Here is a 6,214-nt window from a genome sequence, read left to right as displayed (position 1 = left end):
TGCTTGCATTCATGTTTTCACTGTCTCTTTTCTCCTTCTTGGTTCAAGCATGCAAGTTACTTTCTTTGTCTGGATTGTCTCCATTTCTAAACTGTACTATTCACTACAGAGCAGTGATAAATGAAAAGCTCAGACTATTGACAAGACACTTGTGTATGTGAAGCCAAATGTGACAAAAGATGGCTTCCTCTTTACAGTTCAGTGTAACTGTCTGCAGAGGGGAATTAAGCTTAGATTTTCTTTTTTTGTCATTTAACCAAATGGCATAAATTAAAAAAAAAAAAAAAAAGATATACACACACACACTACTCACAAAAAGTTAAGATTTCAGGATGCACCTAAAATGCACTATAACCTTTACAGGTGAATTTAATTTGACCTTTTCTACACTTTTGAATGTACATGTCCAACTATTCAGTGTTTCAGTACTTTTTGCATAACTTGCTGTTCTCTAACTGTTTTGCCTAATCGACCAATAAATTTTCTGGTTCAATTAAAATTGGTATTTAAACAGTCCTCTTCATCATGCTGTTCACATTTTGACATCATGAGACCAAGACGACACCTAACTATTGATCAACAGTACCTCACCATTGTGAGGCTTCAAACAGGATGTTCTCAGAGGGAAGTGACCACTGAGCATAGTGTGTCACAGAATGTCATCAGCAGGTTGTGACCGATACAGAGAGACTGGAAGAGTCACAGAAAGGCAGAGAAATGGACGTCCTTTGGCCACATCCCACATTGATGACCACTACATTGTGAACAGTGCCCTGCGGAACCGGATGATGAATGCCACTCAACTCCAGGCACATTTAAGGGAGGTGAGAGGCACCCAAGTGTCACATCAGACCATTCGAACCTGTTTACATCAGCGTGGTCTGGTGTACAGTCTGGGCAGGTGTGTCTACTCAATACAGAACTGCCCTACATCTTGTGAATGGTACAGTGACAAGCCAATACTACCTGAATAACATCTTTAATCCAGTCATTGTGTCCCTGCATGAACAACACAGGCCTAATTTCATCTTCATGGACGACAAAGCTCCAGCTCATCGAGGTCGCATCATTAGGGAACGGCTGCTGGAGGCTGTGGTACCTCAAATGGAGTGGCCTGCACTTTCTCCAGACCTGAATCCCATAGAAAACCTATGGGATCAGCTGAGTCGCTGTGTAGAGGCTCGTAACCCTGCACCCCAGAACCTCAATGACCTGAGGGCCGCCCTTCAAGAAGAGTGGAATGCCATGCCTCAGCAGACAAGAAGTCGACTCGTGAACAGCATGAGACGTCGTTGTCAAGCTGTAATTGATGGTCAAGGGCACATGACAAATTATTGAGACATTGACATTTTTTGTTGCGGTATACCCACCACTGTTGGCTTTTGTTTCAATAAATTGTTTGAGATGAGGAAATCACCATTGCATGCTTCTACTTAAATGCCCTACTTTCATGATATATCACTGTAGCATTTTTATATTTTCCATAAATTTCACCCAAAAGCCAAATATCCTTAACTTTTTGTGAGTAGTCTATATATGACCCGTCAGTAAGGATAGTATCCTATGGTTTTTATCTAGTATAGTTAAAATATAACTTTGTAACTTTATGTAATAGTAACTTTGTTTTTTAAGAAGAAAAATAGTGGTGTTTTTTGTTGTCTATTGTAGAACTTTCTGACCCTGTAACATCTAGTCAGATATAAAAGCATGACCTTATCTGATTCCATCACATATCATTGTGATATTTGTGCAATAATAATAATAGTGCAGGCCAAGTTCATTACTCACTAGCGTACACAACTGTTGTGCACTCTGTTTTAGTTTGACGTTTCTTCTTTTCTTCACATTTGGCTTTGCAGAATTGTACATGACAGAGATATTATCTGGGCTTGACAGAGTCACATGTTTTCATATCCCAACTTCTTCACTTTTGAATGGTGGATAAAATAGTATAGCTTGGCTTTTTCTAACACAATGTTAGAATGCAATGAATTATTATGGTCTCAAAAAATTGTGATTTGTATGAAAAATGAGTTAATTGAGCCTGTTGGATTTAAGAAAGGTTTGAAGAACATTTTATATAATAGACATCAGCTAATAGCTGTAAGTTCATGCAAAGAAATAGTAAGTAATAGAAAGTCTGTTAGTTAGTGACTGAAAGATGTTCAGTATAAATTGCAGCACTGCTTTCTGCATTCTGTAGCAAGCAAGACCTTCAACTTATTGGACTATAAGCTCTTTGTCGTAAAATTGCTTTGGATAAAAGCTGGGATAATTGTTCAAACTTAATGAGTCTGAATATGTTACTGTGGTTTAGATTTAGATGCTTAAAAACCCATGATTTAATTACTCCAGCACTGCTATGGCCTCAGTGGGCAATACTATTTGTACTCATTGCACTAGAGGGAGCTGTTTCATTAGATTTATGTACAGAATTGTATCGCCTCTTCTCAGTGAAAAGCTAAATGTTGTACAGTTATTGATCTAGATGGTGATGATTATCAGAATCAGTGTAATCTGTATAAAGAAAGGGGTGTACTGAGAATTTATACTTAAGCTAAAAACTGTCAGAAGTTGATTTTCATTTTTAAGCAAATTTGCTGCTCACATGCACATCACTGAGACTACTGATAATGAATTCATCAGAAATCTGATATAAATAACCATAGTGAAACATCACCAGCTAAATTAGTGAAACTTTCCATGACATGCTTTTTCAAAGTAGATGCAGTTAATCCCTTCTAGGAAGGCAAATGAGACACCTCAGGCTTCGCCTACTCCAGCAAATTGAAACATTTCACTGAGGTAGGGCCAGGAGTGTTCATGCTCACTGCAATTATGTGGCTTACAGATACACATCACTTCAGCGTTAGCTATATTGTGTAGCAAAATAGGTCAGCCTTTTTATTTTCTTTTTTTTTTGAGTCTATTCAATTTATCTGCAGGATACAGTCTTGGGCTGTGTAAGAGACGAAGAAACCTCGGATATATTTAACGAGTTCTGACTAAAGGATGAAAGTCAGAAATAAATAATTCTTACTTATTTAATTACAGTAATTCCATTCACACTGACGTAACATACAAGCATACCAAAATGATTCTTAAGTATAATAACCAAATACGATTACTCAAGTTTTTTACCTTCTCTGGTATGCTTTGCTGCCTAACAGCTTTACACTTCTCCTGAGCTCAGGTTACTCTCTGTATGGAGTTTCTCATGTTCTTCCTGTGTTCTCAGGGGTTTCCTTCAGGTTCTCCAGCTTTCTCCAACCTTGCAAAACATTCCAGTAGATGGACTGGCTACTCTAAAGTGGTGTGGTTCAAATGAACTGGCATCCCATCTGCTTCAGATGCCACAGGCTCTGGATTTAGCACATCCCTGACCAGGAAGACATGGTCAATGAATAAATAATAAATAAATGCTGCTTAGTCATTTTGTTATTTCCTACCAGTAAACTTTTAAACAAGTAAACCATGTGGGGTTTTTTTGTAATCAGCTTTAATTTGTGAGGACATCAGTAAATCTAACCCCTAATTTCATCTATCCTGTGCAGATGGAGTTTGAGAGATATCACGTGCACATGGATTCACTCACGTATTTCTAGCTTGTAAAGTACGCGTTTGGACACGTAACGATTAATATATGTGTAAGGCAAAACCCCAACAAGAAACATCACAGAGAAACGAGAAGGAAGCACAACAGATTACGGGAAAACTGATACAAAGTCACTTAGCATGTGTAAATCCAAGCACAACTGGAAATAATGAATATGGTTGAAATTAGCACATAATTTGGCCACCCACAATCACAGTGGAAAAAAAAAGTGAATGTGTCTCTCTGATGTCGAAGCGTAAGGCCGCTGTTGTGACTGTGGGAAAAGTCTATGTAGCTTGTGCAGCGTTCACATAGCTGCTGTCAAGATTGATTGACTTTGTTGCAAATGGTGGAGAAAACAAGTTGCCCCACACACACACACACACACACTTTCAATATGAAAACATCACTTGCATTCAGGGAAACCACGGCTTACTGCTTAGTTCTCTGTAACTAGAAGGGCTAAGAGTCTACTTTTTATGTGGTTGAAGATTTCTCGGTACTCATCTTTGTGGGAAACATCAAGCTGTTTTTCATGTAAAGAAAGCATGTGTGAGAGTTGAAAGGATACTCATGAAACTGCTGAGTCAGCAGTAAGATTCACTGCTTATTTTATTAATGCAGTCAACTTATAAAAGAACCTAATCTACCTAAGAACTTCAACGGTTCTTATTTGCATTGCATGATGACCGCTCTGATTTTTTTCTTCTTCCATTTCCTGGCCTTTTGCAAAACCATCTGCGTGAGTCATGGCATTTTTAAATTTCAAGATCTGACATTCTGATACTGAGATAAAGGAAGATGTACCACATGAAGCAAAATAAATAAATGCTAAAGAATGGAAAAACCTGTTGAATGTCATGGTGACAACTCTTGAAATTATATATTTAAAATATTTTTAGTAACATTCTGATCTTTCTGTGAAGAGCATGTTGGGTAATACCAACCAAGAACCAACATGATGGTAAACACAGTCAGTGTGCCTAAAGATAAAAAGTGCAGGTGAAGGCTACCCTACAGTATGCATTCTCAGAAACATGTGAAGCTTGCCTCTGCATCTGTGCCATCTGATTCTCACATGGCATCATAGGGGCAGCACTCACATTCACAGGAAAGCAGTATCTGCCCCCTTACTCATATATAAACTCGCAGATGCCCACGATTGACACGATAGCCAGAGTACGTCATCCCTCCCACCCAGATATGTGGCAAACTTTGTTCTATTTTTTAACATTAAAATCATACAACACCAACTGGAACAACCTACAAATGTCATTTTTAATCCAGATGAATCTGATGACTGTTAAAAAGGTTGAATACACAGATTCATAGAAGGTCAAGCACTGATTCATTTCTCAGGTTAGACAAAATAGATTGTCGTGATCTCAGTTCTGTTCTGTCTGTATGGAAATGTAGTGATTATTTCCAGTCATATTGGAACTGTAATTTGCGATTTTGAGAAGATGAAATAGAAGAAAAGTGTTCCTGTTTTTAAGCTCAATCCTCAGACAAGGTTCACAACTAAATAACTTCCCAGTGATTTCCCCAGCTCTCTTTAACTATGACACTGATTCTGCACATCCTTTCTTACACACTTCACACTTACAGTTGCTACTTAGACTTACAGTCATTATTTATTATTGCACTCTAACTTGGTGTTAACCAGAGGCGGTTCTCTTTTGAGTTTCCTCTCCTGAGAGTTTTATCCTTTTCACGGTTACCATGGTGTATATTTTTCATAAAGTCTGTGATTGAGTGCAATGTTTACTACCGAGTCTGATCTCACACTCTCAGCAGAGTGTCAGGAGAGCTGTTCAGTAAAGTTGGCAGACTCAGATGCAACTTGGGCTGCATTAATCAAAGCAGATGTTATTTTTGTCTTCACTTGCTCATATTGTGTACATCTGCAGAAGCATGTCCCGTCATGTCGGCGTATTTGTGGTGTGCTGTGGACACAAACGTTGTTTGTGATTGTCAGAGGCATAACTGACTTTGCCTGAAAACCCAGTTCCTGTATACGGGGCACTCTTTTGTTTCACGTGTGTTTGCTTTTCTTCAGTTAGCTGGCTGGTGCTTGACCTCTGTACCACCCTGCTGGAGGCATCAAGTCACTGCTTTTATTCAAGTCACTCTGTTTTCATTTAGCAGTCCATGATAGAACCACAAACCGGTCGGATTCATAAATACTGACAGATAAGTCTGCTGACAGATTCTAGCCCACAGTTTTCGTTACTTCGGAGCTGTGTGTACAGGGCTTTATCTTCCCTGCTTTTACAATTACTTTGACAATAGGAGCCATGTCTGAGCCAGTCACACATTAGCTAGCAAGGAAATATTTAAAAAAACAACAACAATAAAAGAAAAAAGAAGTTGAATATAAGCTTGTAAATGAAAGCTGAGGTTGAAATTGTCAGATTCTATTAAAGGGTTTATTGCTGATATGTAGAAATTTCTCTTTCATTCTATACTACAATCATTTTCTTGATTTTTAATGCCACTTTGTTGTATTTAGGTCGTTCTTTGAAGTTTTGAGCTCAGTCTTAACTATTTGCACTGCTATTGGAGATGTTTTTGGACCATTATCTTTACACATGTTGCAAAGAAGAATAGTGCAACCAG

Source organism: Hemibagrus wyckioides, linkage group LG17 (assembly GCF_019097595.1).
Source record: "Hemibagrus wyckioides isolate EC202008001 linkage group LG17, SWU_Hwy_1.0, whole genome shotgun sequence".
Taxonomy (NCBI): domain Eukaryota; kingdom Metazoa; phylum Chordata; class Actinopteri; order Siluriformes; family Bagridae; genus Hemibagrus; species Hemibagrus wyckioides.
The sequence above is the reverse complement of the archived record's forward strand: the minus strand, read 5'-3'. Positions refer to the sequence as shown.